The sequence below is a fragment of the Falco punctatus genome, assembly GCF_963210335.1.
Source record: "Falco punctatus genome assembly, chromosome: 3".
Taxonomy (NCBI): Eukaryota; Metazoa; Chordata; class Aves; order Falconiformes; family Falconidae; genus Falco; species Falco punctatus.
The window spans coordinates 105,997,872-106,020,759 of record NC_137582.1 but is presented as its reverse complement, the minus strand read 5'-3'; the positions used below and the strand labels follow the sequence as shown (position 1 = coordinate 106,020,759).

At 52.2% G+C, this 22,888-nt stretch overlaps 1 protein-coding gene across 1 annotated transcript in view; it reads left to right on the top strand.

Annotated features, from left to right (window-relative positions):
- Positions 1-22,888, top strand: part of AJAP1 (adherens junctions associated protein 1) — a 156,622-nt gene that overhangs the window by 86,972 nt on the left and 46,762 nt on the right. The window contains exon 1 of the transcript XR_013926968.1: positions 1-22,888. This exon is cut by the window's left edge and continues 86,972 nt beyond it. The gene's annotated coding sequence lies outside the window, so the exon portion shown is untranslated.

Sequence of the window (22,888 nt, the reverse complement as noted above, 5' to 3'; positions counted from 1 at the left end):
TCAACTCCTGTTGCTTCTGAAGCCCTGCTGCTGTTGGGGTAGATGGGGGTGCTGAACAGCTCCCTAAGGAGTTGCCAGGGCATGGCTAGTGCCTGGCAGCTCCAGGTGCCACAGGGAGGAGGGGGACCCAGCTGCGGGACCCAAGCACCCACCTTCACAGCCACACATCGCCACGGCTGCCAGGGTTGTGCTGCCGCTGCCCGAGGCTTGGGACCGAAGGACTGGTACCCCTGCGTGCTCAGCAAATTTGCCACAAGGATACCCCTGCCCCCCATGGGGAGGGAGCCTGTGTAAAAGCAGCAGCCAGCTGTTGCAGGTGAAACGCTTGCATTCACTTCCAGCAAAAGGGCTGAGCAAAAATTGGGCTTTAATGACTCCACTAATGCCAAAGGACAAAGCAGCAGCAGTGCTGCTGTTAGCTGGGGTGCTGTGCCGGTGACTCGGATGGCAAACCTCTGAAAGCCGGCGATCCATGGGCTGGGGTGGCTGCTGCAGGTGGGCAGTGAGGGCTTTGGAGTCGGAGCTGGGCTGCTTCCCAGCAGGTGATGGCTAGGGCCAGGCATCGCACTGAGGTAGCACCACCACCAGCAGCCTCACTTGGCTGTTTTGTTTGTGTTTGCTTTCTTTGTCGGGTGTGTATGAAAATTTAATATAAAGGCGGTAATTGTATTTGGTCCTGAACATGGATCTGCCACAGGTATGAACTGAATAGCAAGCAGAGGGGAAGATTTTACTGGAAAACAGGTTTTCATCTCAGCCAGGGGTCTGTAACTAAAGCTCGGGCCCCAAAACCTCCATGGGCTTTGTGGTCCTTAGCCCGGCCAGAGCAAAGCAGGTGTGTGCGCAGGGACGGGGCTGGGGGGTGCAGGCTGTGAGTGCCCCGTGTGCCACCGGTGCCTCTGCTCCCCCAGGCTGCATGCTGGGGTGCAGCTCCTGGCAGGGGCACACTGCTGCAGCCTTCAGCACCGCCTGGTCCTGTACCCTTGTCCTGTGCTTGACCTGCTGCTTGCAGCTCTGTGTGAAAACCTGGTGTTTGCACAAGGCGGGTGAGAAACCCCGGCTCCCTGCCCCCCCACCATCCCCCAGGTCCTTCTGTGCAGGTATCCATCATCTCCTTTGTTTGGTTGCCTTAATTGAGCTTGCTATTTATAGCTTATTATTGGAACCAGGTCAAACCCATCTTGGTGTGATTTCCATAAGGAGACAGGCAGTGAGTTGCTCCAAGTGCCTCCTGCCTGTCCCTGGCGTTGTCCCCATGCTCGGTGGCAGCACGCAGGGCTGTGCACACCTGGGGGGATGCGTGCACACCGGGCCCCACTATTCCACACTTTAGCACTGTTACTGCCTTGCATCCACCCAGCAAGAATGCCTCTTCAACCTGAGGTTAGCCTTTGATTTACAGTTTTGTTCTGCAGAAAATATACATTAGCCTTTTGATCCCCAAAGTGAGCTTTTGAGAAGGATTGCAGTAAAGTCTTCAGGATGCGAGTACTGAGCTGCGTAATTATGCTCCCGGTAACATAATGAATGGCTGCAGCCAGCGGTTCTTTGCTGGGTCTCCACGTACTTCAGCTGCCGTTTAACACAATCATTTTCTTTTCCTGGCTATAAATATGTTTGAATTCTCTGACCTCGGGAGCCAGCATTATTCTCGGAGGCAGAATTATTTCTTACTCTGTGGCTCGTAGGTTAGCTTTGGCCTTGAAGCTCCCCAGCCCCTGACAAGTGCACGAAGCCCAATTTACAAAGCAAACGAGACACCAGCAGCAGACCTTGGAGGGAGGCAGGGCAGCTGAGCAGAGAATCCCTCTGCCTCCAGCCCTCACCAGCACCTTGGTTGTCGGGTGACAATTAGCAAATGCTTGAGCCCATGGACGTCGCTGCTGTGACTGCAATGCATGTGTGGGTGGTCGCAGTCCCAAGAGCTGGGTAGAGCCCACCCTCCCACGTGCGGGACCCCGATGCTATGCTGACATCTGCAAACTCATTGCTGTGCCGCTGCTCATGCGTCCCTGCCAAGGCCTGAGCATCCCTTCCCGCGGGCACGGCTCAGCCGGGACAGGGAACAACCCTACCTCGTGCGCCCTGCCTGCTCCTGCCTACACCCAGTCCTGTGCTCTCCCTTCAGCAGCAGCAATTTGCTTGCATAAATAATTAAGCCTATGGTCTCCTATGACTTGCTCCTCATATTCGCTGCTAATCCCAGCGTTTTGTTGGAAACCTGTTTCTTATTAATCACTTCTGTTTTACAGTAGCTCTTAGCTGTACAGTCACTTATTAGCAAAGCTATTCCTGTCGCGATGTTCTGCTGATGGTGACCTTGTCCCTAAACCCCTCTCTACTGCTCTTCCCTATGAAATCACTGTGCCGTAACAGTGCTAGAGTGGAAAGAATTTACTGCTTAAATAATTTATCTAGATCCAGTACAGAGAGTCTTTTTAAGAGATTCATCAGCTAATAAAGAAAATTGATTCTGGAAGCCAAAGTCAATACAGGGTTAGAGAAATGCTGCCACCCACCATGGGCTCCCTTCCAGAAGCCTCCGCTTCCACATCTGGCTGGCACTGCCACATCTGGCTGGCACTGCCACCTGCCATGTGAGCATCGCTGCCTTTCCCAGATCAGATCGTATCTGCCTCCCAACCTGCCAACCCTTGGGCCCCCCTTCTTTTGGAAATACTGTATTTCTGGCGAGATCTGTGGCTCAGCACGGTGTTGCTCAGCCTGCTCTGGGAATGGAGCGCAAGGGGGTGATTCCTGTGGCAAAGTACAATGCCACAGGGTGATGAAACCTCAGCACAAAGGTGATGCACCCCTCCCCTCTCTGCACGCTGCACTGCTCAGGGTAGCTGTTCCATCTCTGATTTTGGAAGACAGTCCAGCACAAGCAAGATCCTTCTGAGCTCAGCGATGGGCCCCTGCTCATGCAAAGCTGCTTCCTGATTTGTCTTTGTCAGGTCTGACAGCCTGTCCTTCCCTTGGCTGGTCCTCACAGCCATTTATCCAAACCACCTTGATCACTGTAAGGAATTAAAGCCATCTTTGCCCCGACATGGCTTTTGCCCTGCCTGAGCTCTCCTAGCAAGCTGTGAAGCATGAGGTGTGCAGAACTGCAAGCACTCGGTGGGCTTAGACAGTTAATTTACTGCAAGCCAGATGATGTTTGCTGGGAAAGGAACCGCTTTCGCTGCCTTCATTGCCTCTGCTGGAACCCATGTACCAATCAATAATTCAGGTGCCCTTACAGCTACCACCAGCAGATCCCTCCCTGCTTGCTTAATGGGAAACCCAGCTTGGGCAGCAATCTGCAGCCAAGGAGCTGGTGGCCAAGTGGCCACTGTGACCCGAGGAGCTTCCCAGCATCACTGCCCTGGCACACCCAGCCTGTGTCGTTCTGCCCTCCACCGGGCAGGGAACCGCTGCCGAGCAGGGAGCCAGGGGCTGCTGGGCACGGGGGGCTTGGGGGGCTGCTGCCCTCTGATTCCAGAGAGATCAGACCTGAAGGTGAAGTGTACAACTGGGAACACGGAGGGAAAAAAAATCCCAAGTCATTGCAATCTTTACAACTGAACAAATACCTCCATGTGCCAAGCCTGCTCGCTGAGCCTGATTTAAGCTGAAAATTCAGAACCATTTCCTGGTACAAATCATTCGAGCGGCATGAAACAATCAATGGGAGATATCATCTGCGACCCGTCTGCAGCCAAAACCATCTCATCTGTGAACACAAACTCATTAGGAGCGTGATTAATGGGGTCTGAAGGCAGGAGTCGGGGTAGCGAAGCTATCTGTGAGCTCTGCCCTCTGATTAACCTGCTCAAACAGTGCGCCGTGCCGAGTGGCAGCAGCCCCGCTCCCCCAAAGCCCGGGCATCCAAGCTCACTTGTGGAGGCAGCAGAGGGATGAGGAGCTGTGCTCCACGTTAGCTGCCTCAAAAGTGGTGCAATGCTTCGGTTTCCCAACAGCTTTTTCTTCCCTTGCTGGAGGGAAGAAATTTTGTGCTCACTAAAGCCAAGGGGAACAGCCAGGCCACTGCATCGGCAGGAAAAGCAAAGCCCAGGCTGTCAAAGATAGAAACAACAGCCCAAAATGGTCTCAGAAGAGCAGGACCAACTGTGGAAAGACACAAAAGAGAACTGTGATAGCAATTACTAGATGGCAGATGCAGGGGGCTCTGCCCGGGTCTGGCGTCCCTGCAGTGCTGGAGCAGGGACACAGAAGTTTCCCCGTACCGTGATGTCCCTGCAGCACAGTCCATTTTCAGCATTGGTGAAATTTGTATTCAGGAGGGACCTGATTTAGTTTCTCTCCTAAACTGCTTGCTTGATTAGATGTATCAAAAGTGCACTTTGAGGAACAGAGCTCCTCTTGCCACTGCAACCTGACACTGCTGTAAGAGGTGACCCAGAGGCTCTCAGTTTGCTTGCCCAGCACTGATCCTTGCTCAGCAGCAGCCTGAGCTGCCTCCTGGCATGACTCAACCTCCGCTTTGCTGCCCTTCGCCACTGCGGAGCCTCACCCAGCAATGCCAGCACGCTTCCTTGCCCCCTGCTCTGACCGGCATGCTCCCCTTTTCCCTTCCCAGCTGCCACAGGAGATCCCTGGTACACCCCTCCGGGATGCAGGAGGGGAAAGCACAGCCTCTGCTGCCTGCCCCGCTGCCTGCAGACCCCCAGCTCCATCCTCTGCCTGCTGCCCACAGGCTTGGTGGGACATGGCAGTGCTGAGCCGCAGGGGCAGGCAGCAGCATGAGGATGGGCAAGGTCAAGCAGGCTTAGAGAAGTGAAAAGGGAGGAAGATTTTAGGAATATGGTTCAAATAGTGAAGGAATTAATTCTGGAGATGCCATGGAAATGATGGCCCATAAAGTTAATGAGATATTGCTGAAGAAAGGGTAAACAATTAGGACTATTAGCTGGAAAGATAAACCAAGACCTATTGCCCTCAGAAATACTGAAACTAATTAAATTGAAAATTACAACATCAGAGTACAAAAACAAAAGCAAATAAATTGAGAGAAAGAATTAACTGGCTTAATATCGTGATGATAATATTATTAGCAATAGGAAGTGGGGACTGTATGATTAAAGCTGTTTATTTTCATGCCTTTTTGCTGAAAGCCGGCGGCAAGGGACTCGGGACAGGCAGGAGGGAACCCACAGCACCGGGGGGTCTACCTGGGGGTCTGGCTCCTCACGGGGGTGGTTGTATCATCCTGGTGCCGCCTTCACTGCCAGGACTGGTGCTGTCCTTCCTTGCCGGGTGGGAGGTCGGGCTCATCTGCCTGCAAACCTTCCAGTGCCCTCGCCAGCTGTGGCCTGGGAGAGACCTCCAGAAGAGTCACTAGCACTCCAATAATTGGTTCCATTTAAAGGGATTACAGCCAAATTAACTTTGTGGTTTGCCACCCAGAAGTAATCCTATTTTAAGTGGACAGATTCTTCTGTAGCGTCCAAGGAGACTTGAATGGGCGATGTAGTGCTTGAGTGAATTCTCAACAGCGAAGGGGGCTCATGGTCCTTCCTTGAGGGGACCTCTGGCATGAACAAAACTCATCTATTTGGGGTTGATGAGGTGGGGGGCTGACACATTAGCAACGGATTTAGCTGGCATCCCAGCGTGGGTGACAAATTGAGGAAGAAAACCCAGGCGGAGAACAATAAAAATATGCTTCAGGCAGGAATTTGTGTGCCGTGGAGGGAAAGGAGACAAAATCAATCTGTCCGTTTGCAGTGCACTCGCTCCCGAAGCCAACTGGCCCTGCCTGGCTGTGCCCTGGGTGCGTGGAGGCTCGGGCTGGGACTTCCAGAAGCACTGACCACCCCCCTCCCTACAGCGAGGGACTTAACTCACTCAATGGAAGATTGCAGAGCAGATTTCTGTGTATCCGAGATGCTCTTTGAGAACATCAGTAAAGTGGGTGCAAAGGCAGCAAGAGCTGTGGGTCAGGTTGGCATTGCTCACAGCCCCTGGCTGGGAGAGGGCTCTGGCATGAGCCCTGGGCTAAACCCCAGGGGCTGCTCACATCAGTGCAAGGCTCCAGCTGATAAAACCGGCTTCTTACTTCTGTGCCATTTACCCATTCTGGTAAAGTTATCTTCCCTGGTGCATTGCAAACCCTGTCTTCAGGTATGTGCGACTTCTCCAGAAAACAATGTTTCCTCCCTTTCCAGGTTGGAGAGACTTAGTGCTGGGTTTAAAGCCACGCGCAGTGTTTCCAAGACCCTCACATTTTTCAAGAGCAGAAATAAAGCCAAGCAAAAGGCAGCAAATATACAGGAAATTAAGCAAAAGGTGAGAAGCTTGGGAAAGCCAAAAGGGTCTGCAAATCTGAGTCGAGTTTATCACTTGGTTCCATCCAAACACTTCTGTGGGTGAAGGTCAGCATGCGTGGGCAGCCCAGGCCCGGGAGCCCGCAGCGTTACCAGAAGCAGATCTGCTGGAGGGGGAGGCAGCACAGCAGAGCTGTTGCTGCTGCGCAGCACTGAACGAGCCGCTCCTGCCCTGGTGGGCTTGGTGTCCCCACCTGCAAACTGCGCTGTTTGTGGTCTGGGGATGGAGACAGAGCCAAGTCTCTTGTTAGAGTCATTTTGTGATGATGCTTAATTTCTTCTGCAGAAGCAATTATGTTCTATGGGTGGAAAGCGATATCAGAGATGTGTGAATGTTATTGCCATCCCATCAGCTCCTTGGCTGCCGCTGCCTGTGTTCCCACTGCTGCAGGAATAGCAATTGGGGCGCAGGAGGCAGCGGCTTGGGCTGTGCCCACCTGTGCCAGGACAGATAAGAGACTTTGCAAACAGCAAGATAACCCCATCCACTGGCCAAATATTTACCTGAGAGCGGGTGTCTATCGCATCCAAAGGACAGCTTTACAAGGGCTGATCAAACACTTGGCGACCTCTGTGAACAAGCAAAATTGATAATGTGCCCCTGGGCTGGGCTCCTTTGTCATCTGTTTTCATTGCCAAGTTCTCTAATTATTCAGAAAGCGCAGCAGCAACCTGCGTAGTTTGGGCTTTGTTTCTTATTTCTTCCACCATCTTCACCTAACAAAGGAATTAACGCAAACACCGTAATGTTCTATTTCTTATAGGCTAAAAAAAGTTATGTCTTCATTCGGTTAAATGAATCTGGTAGAAATACAATTTTTTTTTCTCGCCAGTGGCCCAGTCTGCACAGGTATTGAAGGGGTCTAATTACAGAATGTCTGAAGCAATTAGGCACCTTGCAGCCATCAAACAGTTGGCTGTTGTGAAGATTAGCCTACTTAACATTACTTCCCCCATAATTAAAAGTTGCTTATCAAGGGTTATAGTGCTGAGAAAGAAACTGTGAAGGCAAAGGATAGAATTGCCTGAGATTTTGCATGGGCTCTGTGTCATACCACCATGTGAAGGAGCTCAAAAGGCACTGACTATGCCAGGACTGTCCAGCATTCCTGGGGGAACACGTGCTGCAGTGTAGCCCCAGCGAGGGCCATTGCTCCTGGCTCCAGCACGAGATGTCTTGGTGTGAGGCAGCAGAGAAAGCAGGGACCACTCTCTGGGTGCCATCCTTCAGGGATCGTCCTGGCTTTGGTTTTCGAGGGTTGAAGGAAATCAGCTGGGGTGATTGCAGGAGCTGGGTTGGATGGTGACGGTATGACCGGGTGCTGCGTGGGGCAGGACAGGGATGCTTGTGCCGGCCAGCGCTGCCCGAATAGGCAGCAGGGCTGCCTCGAAGTTGCTGCATCACAGCAGCTTGTTAAAAGTGCCATGACATTTGGGGAGCCAAATGGTGCCAGGAGCTGCGGACAGGGATCTCCCAGTACAGATGGTGTGATCTATGCTGTCCATCAAGAGGCACTGAGGTGCAGGCAGGGCTCCGCTTGCCATCCAGTTGTCTGCTTTTAATGGATATAAATGGTTACCTTTAGTGGCGAAAAAGCTGAATGGGTACAAATATTACCAATACCTTAAGGGTGCATTGGGCCTCATTATCCTTGGGTAATCGAGGTTATGTGGAGCTCTTCTCCTTTATCTGTCACTGTCTCTCTCAGCAATGTGCTGAAGCAGAGAAACCTCGAGGATGAATTGCAGGAAGCTGGAGAAGGGCTGGGACCCTGGAACCTCACCGGGTGGAGGGAGCACCTGCCTCCTGCCCTGCTGCAGGCACGGCTGGAGGGATAGAGGGAGCCCCCCCTGCAGCCCGTGCATGATTGCTTTCAATGAAATCTCTGCAAGTCGTTACTTATTTGGTATGTTTTGTTTCTCTCGGTCTTCAGAAATCACCGGCAAAAAGCCAGTGACATTCTCAAATGGATCCACAGTTATTTCTGAATTTCTCTGGGAAACATTGCAATTTGTAGTGTGTGCACCGTGTTGGTATCACACAGGAGAGCTGCTTTTCCTTCCCTGGGTAAACATCTACCTACGTGCTACCCAGTGCTGCGTGCAAATGCTATTCTGGAGAGCTACAGAAATATCCCGTCGGTAAACAAACCCAATACTACCGAGACTACCCCCGGCGGTGAGTTTCAGGGGGTTTATCGGTCTGGTGAAGCCAGCTGCGTTGGGGAATCCCACAAGCCACATGCGGCTCTTCCCGCTTTGTGGTGGGAGTTATCTCGCAGTGCAAGTTGTGTATTTTACAACTGAATCTATAAGGCAACATTTGCAAGCACCAAATGCACGAGCATTCATGCTGAGAATGTGCTTTCTGCAGGTATTCTTCCTAATGACACTGAGGCCGTGAAATATTCCTGGAAAGTGCTTGCAAAAGGCTTTCAGATATGTCAAATAAAGTTTTTCATGTTATCTTGAATTTGTTTTCCATTTCTAAGGAATACTCAGACTTTCAACTCCTCCCCTCTTTCCCCCCCCCCCCCCCCCCCGCCCCCGCTTGCTGCGTAGGAGTTGGGGTTTGTAAGGAGGAGCAAGGCAGTGTGCTGCGTGTATAATCACATACCAGCGCATCCACAGATCTTCTGAAGAAAATCTCGCTGAAAATACTGAGCTGCATTTTTGCACCACAACATTCAAACAGATTCAAAAACTCCAACTCTATTTACTCCTTCATTCAAAGAAGGGAGTAAAGCCGAGTTTCACATAGCTGTCCTTCCGTTGTCTCCTTGGCAGAGCAGAAAACTCGGTCACAGAAGCCAAATCCCAGTCCCAGGGCGACGTGTGGTGGCTGCCAGGCAGGAGTCAGGACACGGCTGGAGTGTCCATCCAGGATCACAGCTGCCTCTGCACCTCTCGCTTGCAGTTTGTGGCAACATTCATCGAAAACCACGTCTCAGCAGAAAAGCAGTGCCATTGCAGAGTCGGTCCAAGTCAGACCGCTTTTTTACTATATGCAGGAAAACCATTAATATGATGAAAATGACCTCGAATTGCTATTGCTGGGTTAGTTAATCTGGCCAGGCTCCTTTCGGCTCTCAGCCACCATAAAAGAAGACAAATTGCCTGTCTGGTGTTTAAAGGTTTTGGAATATAGGACAGCATTGATTTTGTGTATCTGAAAAGGTGACGCTCCCTGGGCTTGCCAGGGAGCGGGGGGTTTTGATGACCAAGCATTGTTTGATGCTGATTCTCCCCACTGATACCGCACCTGTCGCCTCTGCTCGGGAGCGGGTGTTGTGGACAACCCAGGGGATGGGGAGTAGGGGAAGAGGTGGGGTGAGATGACAGGGTGGAAATCGTCACTTCCCTGGGCTCTCTGCTGTTGCCCACCCTCACTGCCCACCCTGCCCAGCTCTGACCTGGGCTGGCTAGGGCTCGGCTTGGCTCCATGGTGCCCCTCCATGCCCACTGCTCCTCCAGGCAGCCGAGCAGATGGAGCGCTTTGCCTCTTGCTGGGAAGCATTATTTCCAGTCCTTGACTCAAAGGGGATAAGCGTTCCTAATTTCAGGCATTTATGCAGCCCAGAGGGCAGCCTGGTCCCCGTGGTGCTGGGCTCACACAGCAGCTGCCTCCTGCTCTCCCAGCACTGGGGCACTTCTCACCCCAACCCCACCACCACTGAAATGGGTGGGAAAGTCTCCATCACCCCCATCGATGAGCTGCTGGGGCCGCCAGCCCGGAGGAGAGCCCAACCTGCCCTCCGGGACTACTTGCCCCTCCAAGAGCTGCCGGGCAGGGGGATGTGGAGCTGTGTAGCCCAGGGGCCTGCTGCTCGCCCCGTGGCGTGCCAGTGGGGTTCTTGACTTTTGTCTGCCCAGCCCCGCTCTGTGTCCATAACCAGGGCAATCACACCCCAGATCTAGTTTACACGCAAAATAAAACTAATTCCTTGTTTGCGTTTCCTTCCACAAATCCCCAGAAATAGCCCACAAAGGGAAAGCTATGAAGGAAAAAGTGATTAATTCTCCGTGGCACGTTTAAACACCGTTTTTATTACAATTCAGCCTTTTCACGCACTTTGCCCTTTTCTGATTCATTCTTGCTCTTTTGAGGTGGAACAAGGCTGATGTTTTGCAGCTCCCATTTCCCAAGAGGAGCTTTTAACTCTTGATTTGCTGCTGTAGCTGTGTCAGTGAAGGAGAGTGGTTCCCACTGCGCCCACAGAAATGGGGATGCTCTGGGAACGTTCCCTGGGAGCAGCAGCATGCCCAGCTCTCCCAGCACAGCCTGTGGGATCTAGCCCAGGCATGATGGGTGCAGTGAGGTGCAATGGGGTGCAGTGGGGTGCAGCTGGGCCAGGGACATCCCTGGCTGAGCCACCGGCACCCTGGCTCTGCTGCACAGTGCCCGTGCAGCAGCGTTTTACAACACAGAGCAACAAAACCTGAAATGTACTGGAAATAATTCTACTACCAAATGCATTCAGCTCTGTTTGTTTGCTTTTAAATTAACATCGGGGATGAAATGATTCACTGAACTACAAAGAGATCCCTCGACTTGACAAGAATCGCAGGCAGGATTTCTTCCACTTGCAGTTATCACAGGAAAAAACATTTCAACATCTTGTCTGCTCAGTGCAAGAAAAATAGTTCTGTACTCTATGCTTGGGAAACAAGGAGCTTATCAAAAAAATCTCAGGCATCAGGGGGATGAGACGGCAGAGACACCAATGAGGCACCTTCTCTCTCTGCTGTGCCTAACCTGGGAGCTGCTATGGGGAAGGACAGCTCTCTGAAGCAGCACCACAGGGTTGCTTTTATTAACTGCTGGTGTCTGTGATTAAGGGGATGGGTCTGCAAGAGACAGAGCAAAAGGAGCGGCCACCAGCACCGCAACCCCAAGCCACACAAATGGGGGACAAGGGAACGCTTCTCACTCATTTTCCTGAAGACAAAAGGGGGGAAAGGCCCGGAGATGCAGGGAGAGGAGTGGGCAGTGGGGTCTGTGCCCAGCCAGGCTGCGTGTGCCCCCATCGCCACAGGCCCTGCGTGCAGATCCTTCAAGGTCGCTCACCCCTCCTTGCCACGCAGCATCCTCTCAGCCTGAGCAAGAAAAGCTTCTCCCTGCTCCCTGCCCCCTGCCCCCTGCCCTCCTGCCAGCAGCCTGCAGCGGGGCTATTCCAGGTGCCTCCGTTATGCAGACACACATGGGCACGCACACGGGGACAGCAGTAACGATTAGGAGCTGCTCGAGGTAATGATTAGGAGCTGCGGCAAAGCAAGCACGGGTGGGTAAGCCGAACTAGTCAAAGAGCACATAAGCCTAGAGTCATAATTAGACGTGGGGAGAGAAGCCATGACCTTGACAGTATTAGGGAAGAGGACTTCTAATTAGGAGGCAAAAGGGCCAGGTGCTGTTTAACCTGTTTCTAAAAGTCGTTAAACTGCCCTGAATGACTTTATTGCCAAGAAGATTTGGAGGACAAGCTGACAAGCATTAACAAAGCTGACCGAGCGAGAAGAGAGGCCAGGCTGGGAATGAGGGCACATTCCTCTGCGTCCAGCCCCAGGTCCTCAGGGCTGCCCTTGCCACCAGCCAGGGATGGGGACAAGGTTAACGGTGGATCAGAAACAGCTCCCGAGTACCCACCGGCAGCCTGCAGAGAAGCGGGAGTCTCCAACAGCTCCATTTGCAGGACAGGTTACTGCACAGTAAATATTTCTAGGTGGTTTAGGGCTGGGGAAAAACATTTAACTCAGGGAAAAGACTGGTGAGGTTCTGCCTCTGGGAAAACCGGACAGAAAGATGGATGTCAAGAAAAGGCTCCGGGAGAACGTCAGGCCACAAGTCATAAATTTTCAAACCGTTTTAGTGCGCAAATCCCTTTAATCTTGGCACCTTGGGACCAAACATGAAACCAAGCTGGTTAAATTAAATAAGCCAGAGGAACTAAAAATTTCTCTCAGTTGGTTGCCCTTTAGGTAGGAAGCTCCAGCTGCTGGTTCTCCAGCCATGCACAGGGCTTCCAGGAGTGCCCCAGCCTGTGAAGGCGTTTCTCACAGGATGCTGGGAGCCCACTCTGCGAGTGGGCTTTGATGGAAAGCCAACGTTCTGAGAGTTGCCGAGACAGTCAAGAAGCTGAGGAATGTGGAAGTTTAAGCTTAGGCTGCTTTTAATGTCTTTTTAATTGAGCTGGTTTGCTAATTCTGGTTTCAAAGCTTGTGACTTTTCCAGAGTCAACAAGGTTACTTGATGATCAAGCTCTCTGTTTCCATCAGGTCTCTTCCACCCACTTAATGAAAACAAATGCCACCCGAGACAAGGGCCATCCTTCTTATTTGTCTTCTGGGGCCCTAAGAATGGGCTTGCTTTAGGCTTCTTTTTATATACGTTATTTTAACAAATGAACCAAATTATATTCTGGCTGTTCCCAGATACATCTAATTCCCAAACCGTAATGGAGCTGTTTCTAGTTTCTGGTCATTAATCCCATTAGTGTCAGCCGTTGCATCTGGTCCTGGCCGCGTGAAATTCTAGTTGCTCCCGGAGAGTGCAGAGTAAAAGCTCTTGGAAGCGGTTCCCTGCAGCAGGGCTCCGAAGGGCAGGAGCAGGGCTTAGTGGCCAATTAATAGCAACTAATTCCCTCTCACCTGCCCTTTGCCCACAGATGTCCCATTTGAAGGAGGGTGCGGATGCTGCTGGTGGTGGAGCAGCCGGAGCGGGGCAGCAGGGGGGGGTTATTCCCCTTTTATGAAGTTTGCCATCCCAGCTATTGTAATAAAATATTTCGACCAGTGAGATGCAATCACCTTTGAAAAGCAGAGAATTAAAGCTTCCTAGATGGCTTATGGCAGACCCTGAACAGGAGAAAAGCACGGAGAAGCCAGGCAGCGGGAAAGGATATTTGTGCAATAAGCCAGTCCTAAGGCCGTGCAGGCAAGCAAGAGTTGATGAGAATCAATTGGTTTGCAGCAGGACCTCGACTGCAGCAGCTCGTATTTCCAGCAGCATCAAACTTCCTTCACTCCTAAGAACCTCCAAACTTTAAGACCATTTTTCCCCCTCAGTATTCAAGTGCTGCCACAGTCTCTGGCTCACCAGCCCCACGGGTACTGGGGGGATGAATGAGTGTGGCATGAAACAAATTGGAAACAACAGCTTACTTTTACTGTGAGACAAAAAAAAAAAAAAGAGAGAGAGGCAAGGGGAGAGTGGAGAAGTGCTTAAATAAAACCGTGCAGCTCGGGCTGAAAGAAGTAGGTTGCTTATCCATCAGTCCGTCAGCAGCCTCGTGTGCTCGATCCGTGCCGGAGCCCCCAGCCCTGCTGGCCCTACAGCTCAGCTGCGTCTTGCTGCCTTGTTGCTGCTGGCCTGGAAAATGACAGCAGGCACAGAAAAAAAGAAAAAGAAAAAAAAAGTATTTAGTGCTTTGGTTAGGGCAGAGATCAAGTATTTAGGTGTTTCTCCCAAAGTTGTTACATTTGGCATTCTTCTGAGGGTGTTTACTTCCTCCTGGTGCCGAAAGCAGCGATATATATCAAGCAGCAGGAGCACAGAGAGGCTGCGGATGTATTACGGGGCTGGCATGAGAACACAGTGTTTTTTCTGGCTGTTTCAGAGACCACAAGCCAGGCTGCGAGGAGACCTGTGGAGGACGGGATGCAGGCTGTCCCCTCCCCACCCATGCTACCCAGCTGGATGCTGGTGAGCACGGGGGGAAAAGGGCAGCAGGAGCCTTGCAGGGTGGTACGGGACACCCCCTGCCCGATGCCTCACTGTGCTCAGGATGGAGCAGCCGGTGGTTGGGATCTGGGGAGAAAGGCACGTCCTTTTGCCAGAGGATGGTACCAGCGAGAGCAGCGGTGTGCCAGGGCTGCTGCCCCTGCCGCTGGAGCAGCACAGCGAGCTGCTCAGGGGCCGCTGGCGAGAGGGTTTTACCCTTGAGCACTTGTTTTGCTTTTGTTCTCTGGAGCAAGACACCTGCTTTTCCCACAAACAAAGCCATAAATTGTCGTGCAAGCAGGTTTCAAGGGGAAGAAAAAGTGGAGCTGGGATGACAGCGACAGGGAGTTGTGTGAGGAGGTGAATTACTTGAAATATTGCTGAAAACTTCCACGCCATAAATATATTTCTGACCACAGCTAATCAATCATCATAATTATTCTATAAATAAGGGAAAGGCTGGCTGTATGGTACCTGACTTCTTTCTGCAGGCCTCTGGAGCAAATTTGTTAGCATCTTAAAATAAACTATTTGCTCCAGATAGTTTGTTTGTACTCTCCAGGCTGAATTGTCTTCTCATTCATTTTTCAATGCCTTTGGTTTGGTCGTTGGGAATCTTTGTGCTTTTTTCGCTGTCTGGTTCTGACAAAGACATATGGGGAGGGGAGGGGAAGCGTGTTTAAAAACCGACGAGAAAGCACTTGCTTTTCTTCTGTGCCGTGAGGGGTCTTGACAGCAGAGATCAAAGTTCTGCTTCCACATCCCCCTGGACTGGTTAACATCCGTGTTTGCCTCTCAGCTGGGGAAGGGACATGCTGGATCATGGTTATTCCGTGGTACGGAGCTGCATGCTCGAGCATCCCAGCCTGCCGGTGCCCAAACCAGACACCTGCCTGTCAGCCACCCCCTTTGTGGTGACAAAAGCCACACGATATAAGCCACAACCAGGGAAGGGACAAAGCATAAAGGGTAATGCTGCTTTCCTCCGGGCAGCTGCAGGGAACGGTGTCTGGCTGCTGGGTGAGAGGGGACTCAGCTGGGCCACAAAACCCTCAACAGGTAAACAACAGATTTCATGGCCAGGTTGCCTCAACTGCTGGAATAAGCCTTTCTGGGAATTAGGGAGTGCCAAGTGCCCCATGGTGCTGATGCCAGGCAAGGAGCGGGTCCTGAGCCATGTGTCAAACACACAGAAAACCGCAGAAGGAACGAGGTTTCCATCTCTCGTTTGCTCCGTGTGTTACTGGCGGAGACCTGGACAAGACTGGGGAGAGCTGCACCCGTGCTGCGCAGCGATGGGGAACAGCAGGAGAGCATCGCTGCCTCAGATGGCACATCCCATTTATTTCATTTCAGGTTTCTACAGTGGGAAAATTATCAATCAGCTCCGCTTATATTTAAAGTGGCTGTGGCAGGGAAAGCTTGTACACATGTGGAAACTCATTCCTGGAGCCCCCCTGGTTGCAGGGAAGGAGCTGTAGGGTTTATGAGTTTAATTTTGAGCCCTGCAACCTCACGTCAGCCACCACCTGCTCATGAACCTATTTCTGCAAGAGTTTTATAAGTGATAAAGTCAATATTGGTCTGTGATGTGACAAAGTGTCTTGCACCAGTTTTTATCCCGAGCAGAGGTAAAGGATGCTGAATGCCCTTGCAGCCAGGGGCAAGCCCAGCTCCTGGCAGGTCTGCCACAGTCAGGCCAGTCTCCAGCCCCCTGGTCTCCTTGCAGCCCTCCATGCTAAGGAGGCCGCAGTTTAATGTCTTTTCCACAGGGCTATAAACTCTCAACACACCATTTTTTCCTTTTTATAGATCAGCATTACTAATTTATTGGCAGTTTACTATTTGGAAATGTTCTCATATAAATTAATGGGAAGGTAATATTAAAGCTCAGTCCCTGGGGGAGGAGAAAGCCAAACAAAACCCACATTCCCGGTGCTCAAGAAAAAGCAGCCCTTTAAATCACTCCCTTTGCTCTGCAGAGGCCATCACTCCAAGGGCAGAAGCTGTGTGGAGCAGCCCTAGAGCTTGGGCTCCGGCTCTGCCAGGGCTTCCCGAGAGTCCCGGACCAGGAAGCTAGCCGGCTCCAGTGCCCGGGGCACACAGCTCACCATTTATCGCTCTCCACAAGATTTGTTCCTCTCCAGCTCCCAGGTCCCTGTGATCTTTCTAACTTCCATGGGGAAATACGCACCCTGACTGTACTTTCCTTAGAGCTTTTCAGGCGTGCAGACATCTCAAGACACTTCAGCAGGCATTTAATTATAAGCCAGAGGAAGAAGCGCCCTACTCAGACAGCTTCAGCTGCCGCTGCCAACCAGCAGCGTCCTGCAGGCCACGGCACACAGCACAAATACATGCATTTGTGTCAATTAAATGGCATAATAAGTCTGCGCATTCCTCTGCTAAACACAGAGGAATGTGTGCCGAGGGGGTGAGGAGCCGCTCTGTGTGTGTGAAGGAGGAGAAGTGTTTTTTTCAGAGGCATGAGCCGTTACTGAAGGCTGCTCCTTCGTCTCACGTACTTCAGGAGAAAAAATGAAGCTATCTGCCCCAAAACAAGGCCCCCGCAGCATCTCCCACTTGGTGGAAGGTTGCCCAGTGCCGGGGGTGCAGCCCCATGTGCGAGCCCAGCCCTGGAGGGGGCTCACTGCTGGGGGTCCCTCGGCATCCCCCGCAGCTGGGCAGGGCTCAGAGTGACAGAGCTGATGGGGAGTGCTGTGCTAATTTACATGCACCTCCTTTCATTTTATAAAACTATTGCCATTTATGAGGAAAGCTTATTGAGTTAAATCACTTCTCCTGCAGTAATATAAAAATTCTGCGGCTCAGGAATACTGACATGCATGAGAGTCGGGCTCACTTTTCTTGCTGAGCAGATGAGGAACAGGAATGATTATTTCGTATCACTTTACGAAAGAGACCTTACTGTAATATACCTGCTGTGCATTGATAAATAGCACCAGCAGATAATAAGGGCCTTAGGCAAGGAGCAAGGAAGAAAAAAGGCTTTCCAGCATGTGAACACAAATGCTTTAAATGTGAACTAAATTGGCCTGATCATTCCTCAGATTTGCAAAATTAAACCGTGCCCAATTGTCAGCATCACTGAGATTTACGAGACAAATATAGCCAAAGCAAAGGGAATCTATAAAAGCCCTGCTAGAGATGCTTATAGTGTTTAAAAGGCATGTATTGCTTATGAAATCAAGCGCTATAACTTGGTTATCCTCCATACCACCTCCCAGCAATGGAGAGCTGGAAAAGTTCATCAGCCAGGAATGCACGAGAGATGTACACCGGCACCAGAGCTGGAAATAAGCCAGCCTTAGCACCGGACCTCCGCTCTTCAGAAAACCTTTTTATGCAAAGAACTGTAGGGCTGGACCTATGCATTCTATGCACCACCATTGAGGTGAAAACCTGTAATTCAGTATGAATAAGCATCCTAGGAAGCCACCTGCTGCAGACATGCTTGGGAGCTGTGGAAAAGCCCATGCGAGATGACAGCTGGTAGCCTGCTCTTTCAAGCTTTGCCAGGCGCTGGGTTTGCTAACGCTCTCTCTCTGCTAGGGGCTGTAGTCTTAAATCAGCAGCTGCTCTGCATGGTGCAGTTACCGCGTGGTCACTGGGAACTACGAGTCAATGAAATCAAAGTCATCTTTGCTATTGCCCTGGCTGCACCTCATTCACCCAGAGCCCTCAGACTCCTGCCATAGCTCGAACCCCCACCCCCGTAGATGTCCAGAAAGAACACCCATCTTGCTGCATTTCTCTCGTCATGTTTGTCTACCTTGTCCCATTTAGCAAACCAGGACTGGATTAGGTTTTCTTTCCCCATGAGGAGCAGTGTGAAACATTGACCCCGTAACGGTGCTGCTCCTTTCCCAGGCAGAGAAGACCTCTGCTTTAGCTTCACGTCTCCAGGTTGTTAATGTCTCCCAGCCGACAGCCACCGCACGAAGGAGTGCCACCTTGCTTCACCTTGCAGCAGCTAGATGTAAAACCTGGGGAAACCATGGCAATGCTGGAGTCAGTGTCACCTGTCTAACGATGCCAAGGACTTTCCGCAGAGTTAACGGAGGCAGGTTACCTCTTGAGCTGTTAAAAGCACCATTTCCAGCCTCCTGCAAGGGCTGTTTCTTGGACATCTGCTTTTGACCCCAGCTGGCGCACCAGGCTCCATGGCCCCTGCCTGCCCTGTAGCAGAGGTGCCGGCAGCCGCAGGGCAGAGGGGGCAAGGGCTCGGTGTGCCGGGGATGAAACCAGCCAGGAGCTGGCTGTGTCTCCATCAAAACAAACGGTACCTGAGCACAAAGCGTGGGGTGAGCAGGTGGATTCTTGATGCCTGTGCTGAAGACAATTAAGCTGCTCAGACGTTTCATCTGTCCTCAGGGTCCTGCTTCAGGGTCAGGATTTGCTGCCCGGCCAGGAGGCGGGGGGATGCAAACTAAGAAGCCAGTTAGAAAAAGATGATTGATCTGAGCTCGTTCCTATCAGCCGTGCTGGAACAGAGGCAGAGCCAGAGGCGCTCCATCTACACAGTACGGCTGCTGCATTCGGGATACTTGTGCCTGGAGGTATCTTGCATGAGGAGCTTGTCCCCATCCTACCCCGTTTAGAGGCACTCTGAGAAACACGACATCCTCCCCTACGCTAAGTTCAACCAGGGCCCCAGAAATTTCTTAAGCAAGCATTTGAAATAAGAATTGTAAGAGTGCCTCAGAGCTGGTGCTAAATATCAAGAAGAGAAAGCACCGAGCTTCTTGCTTAGCTCCAAGACCAAAGTGCTCCCCAGCTCTTTCCCCTGCCCAGTCCTAAGCCAAACGGCTGGCAGGCACCTTATGGGTGGCTTATAAGAGACCTGCAGGCAACAACAGTGAGCACCGGCACCTGAGCAAATTCAGTGTCTGTCTGGGACTGAGGCTAGTGGGGCTTTGCCATGCTCCGGGGCTGTGTTAAGGGTATGGACAACGTAGGCATTTTGTGCTTCTTTCATTAATCTCTGAGGCTTTAGCTTAGTTATGCTTCTGGGCTGCTAAGTCAGGGCTTCATGCTTTCTGATTTTTTCTTTTGTCTTGCATGCACACATGAGACAGATTTTGCTTCCACAAGGGATATTTATAGGACATATGTTGGAGCTTGAAGAAGCTGATTAGCAATGTTTAGCTTAAAAAAGAAGAAACTGCATGAGAGCAGCACGGCAAGACAAATACTGTTTGAGATGTTAGCTTCTGGGTAGCAGCTCCCCTGCCTTCCTTGCTGGGTCTCAAGTCCTGGGCAAATGCAGCCAGGGGGACACGGAGCCAGACACGTGAGGCAGGCTCTGCAGCAGGGCTGGCGTTAGTCAGCGAAGGCAGGGTGCTCTGCCTCCTCTGCCTGGGGAAGGACTTTGGGGACAGGGGTGGCTGAATAACACACTTCCCTGGCAACGTGGGCTGAGGCTGGAAAGCTGGGTGATGTCCCCTGGGCAAGCAGCCCACGCTGCAGGGAGGCTCCATGGGGCTGTGGGAGCTTGCGGTGACTCTTTCAGGCTTGGAGAGTGGGAGAAAGGCAGATGTGCCCCATGGAACTGTTTCTGGCTTTTTCACACCTTCTCACCCTCCCCTCCAGCTCCCCTGCCTTGCAACACTTTCCTTCCAGGGGTCTGGTGTGCTGGAGCTGTGTCTTGCTTCTGCCAAGACCATTAGAGGAGTTTGAGACATTGGGGGATGTTTTCTTATGTGAATACAAGTCTTGGAGTCCCCTAAGAGCTGCTCAGAGGATAAAAACTACTAGATGCTTTCCAGAATTCTATTCCCTGTCAGCACTGGTCTGACAAACCAAAGTACGATGTTACAAGGAGGCAGCAATTGCATTATACTCCTCTCTTCTTCACAAGCTCTAAGTAACACTTCTTTTTCCATATGAAAGGAAAATGGGTAATGGCAACCTATTTCTATTGAAGAGACAATTTTCACTCCTCCTTGGCAAGTGTAGCCAGGGCAGCATCTTTCTTTCCACTCAGAGGCAAATTAACGGATTTTGCCTCAAGAACATGATGAGTGAAGTGCACTGCAGCTGTCACGGGTGGCAGCACCCTTGGGGTGCCCACGCTTATTAAAGCTTGCTGGAGCAGAGGGTGGTGGGTGATAATGCAGGTGCTGTTACGGAAAACCTGGGAAGTGCAGTTTCGGATCATAGGGAAACCCGCTCATTTCTTCCAGAACACAGGTCTGCACGAACATCTGTGGCCCACAGTGCAGCAGCCAGTTCCTGTCAGTGCTTACAGCTTTGCACCAGCATCAGGAACTTCACTCTCTTTGGAGAGATGACTCTGAGGAGGACAAGCTAGACAAACGAATTCACTAATGACTTCCTTCCCTCCTACTTAAATGGTGGAATAATTCACAGTTCCTGCTCCCGCAGCGGGCTGCTCCGTCTCCTGCCACCCGCTCCCTGCTAGGCAACCCCGGCAGCACTGCTGAGTACATGAGCCAGACAAAAGGGGCCAAGATTGCTGATGGGCATGGATCTGCTTTTCAAAATGTCGGGAAAACGGGTGTGCTGGCTGTTTTCAGAAGGCGCAGAAGCGAGGGGCTCACGTGTTGCCTGGCCCAGCGGCAGGCAGGCAGCAGGCAGGGCTCTCTGGAGGGTCAGATGCCCAAGCCCTGGCCACCTCCCCCCCTCCCGGTGAGGTTTACACTCCAAGCATCTCAAACCGGCCCCGAACCCGAGTAATGGCCTATACATAAAAGCTTTGTGTGCACGCTTGCTTTGCTCCTGTTGAAAGCCTCAACTCTCCTTTGATCTCTTGTTTTTTTTTCTGGTTCAAAAGTACTCTGGGAGCTTCTGGCTGGTGATGTTTCAATGCAGGGCAGAGGACAGAAGCTCTCGAAGAGGCTCAGGGCCAGAGGAAAGCTGAAGGCAAGAGCACAGGGCTATACGTTACCAGGGCTCGCTTGCTTTACTTATGTATGTAGAGGTATCGCAGCTGTTTACAGCCAAATAAATATGCTCAGAATTTCCTGTTGGCTTCCAGCCCCCTTTCTCAAGCTCGACCTGGGCTGCCAGGCCCCAGAGCTGCCTGGCCGCGGTCCTGCCCCCCACCCCGGGGTGGTGCCCCAGTGTGCAATCCCCATGCTGGTTCCATGCAGTCAGCACAAATGGGGAAATAATATTTTTTGAAGTGGGGACGAGTTAAGAGGATTTGTTTCAGATACAAGATAGCTCTCATTAATGTTTGCTCGTTTGGGTTTATGTAAGCCATAATTGATTGTCTTCTACTTAACTGCGTTCCAGTATCTCTCAGGCTCCAGAACAGACTCTTACGAGACTGACAATTGCAAGCTCTTCCCTTCTTCTCTCTAAAGATCTTTCAAGTTAGTTAGCCGGGTTTAATGGAGGATAAAGTCACTGGGCTCGCAGTAAAGCTGAGCTTCCTCTTTCAAGTCACCGCACACACCGCCCCCAGAAAGGCTGCGTCCAGGTGGCTCTTGTGCTTTGATACCTGTTTTTACTGAAGCTGTTGTAATTTGCAGCTACGGACATCGTGCGTACAGTTGTGGCTTTGCACGTAAGGAACGTCCCTGGGTCTTACGGCTCCCTCCCCCCAGGCTGCGGAGGGACAAGAGCCCTGCCTGAGCAGAGCCGTGGTCCTGCTTGTCACTGGCCTTGGGGACAGCTGCTCTTCAGGCCAACCCCCAAGACTTCATCCTTCCCAAAGCAGGTTCCTTCTGACCAGGAATCCAAGTAACATGGGGATTTGGATGCTGAACTACAGCACTTCTAGCGGCAGTCGGAGCCGATCCAGCGGGAGCACAATACGGAGCGGGGACTTGCGAGGTGTCACAGGGACAATGCTGACCTTTCAGCAGGCTGCCTGGCTGAAAGGAGGCTCCTTCTCTTTCTAGAACAAGTTTATAGAGAGGCAGAAAAGAAACCCAGTGACTCAGAAAGGCAGCGGAGAGAGACTTGTTCCTACTTAGGTCTTGCTCTCTGGGGTGGCTGTTTTGAACCGAGCGAGCTGTGGGTGTGCAGTGCCCCTTCCCTGCTGGCCCCCTGCGGAGCCAGAGGACGAGGGGACCCGCCGGGCAGTCCCGGCTCTGCAAACCGCAGTCCGGCTCCTCGCACGTAGCCAGGAGCAGCTGAGGAGAATCTGTCCCCAGATTAATGCAAAAACTTCGCGTCTTGCAGCAACTGAACGGAAAGCATCCAAAGGCTCCTTGTTTCAAGAGAGACACTTTTCTTTCGACACAACTAGCTGCAGGAATAATTTAGCTTCTTACTGGCAGCCCCCCTGGAAGGAGCGAACGCGTATCGGGCTGTGATGAAACACCTCTTAAAATAACCAAAGCCTTTCCCCACGCGTGCACTTGTCCTCCTTGCGCTCGGTTGTCTTTAAGCGAGGCAGAGCAAAAAAAAAGGCACCAACTTTCAGCCGAAGGAGGCTCGGTGGCGGCGGTGGCTGCGAATCTCCGAGGTTCGGGGGCCGGAGGAGGAGGCGGCTGCCGGGGAGAGGCCAGTCGCCAGCGCTCCCGCTTTGCCGGCCGCTCCGTCCCGCAGAAGAGCCGTGCGGGAGCAGCCGCGGGATGCGCTGGCGGTGCCGCCCGGCTCCCCCCGGCAGCCTGCGCCTGCTCGCACGGCCGGCTGGTGGAGCACGCTGCGGCCGCCGCCGGGCCCGCTGCTCCGGCCAGCGGGGCCGGGGGGCGAGGCAACCCCCCCGCCTTCCCCAGCACGCCTCCCCGGGGCTTCGCAGGGCCGTGCCGTGCCGGAGGCCCCGGCGGCTCGGGGGACCCCTCGGTGCCGAGCGCGGAGCTGCTCCGGGCGCAGGACTGCGCGGGCGCTGGGGCTAGAGCAG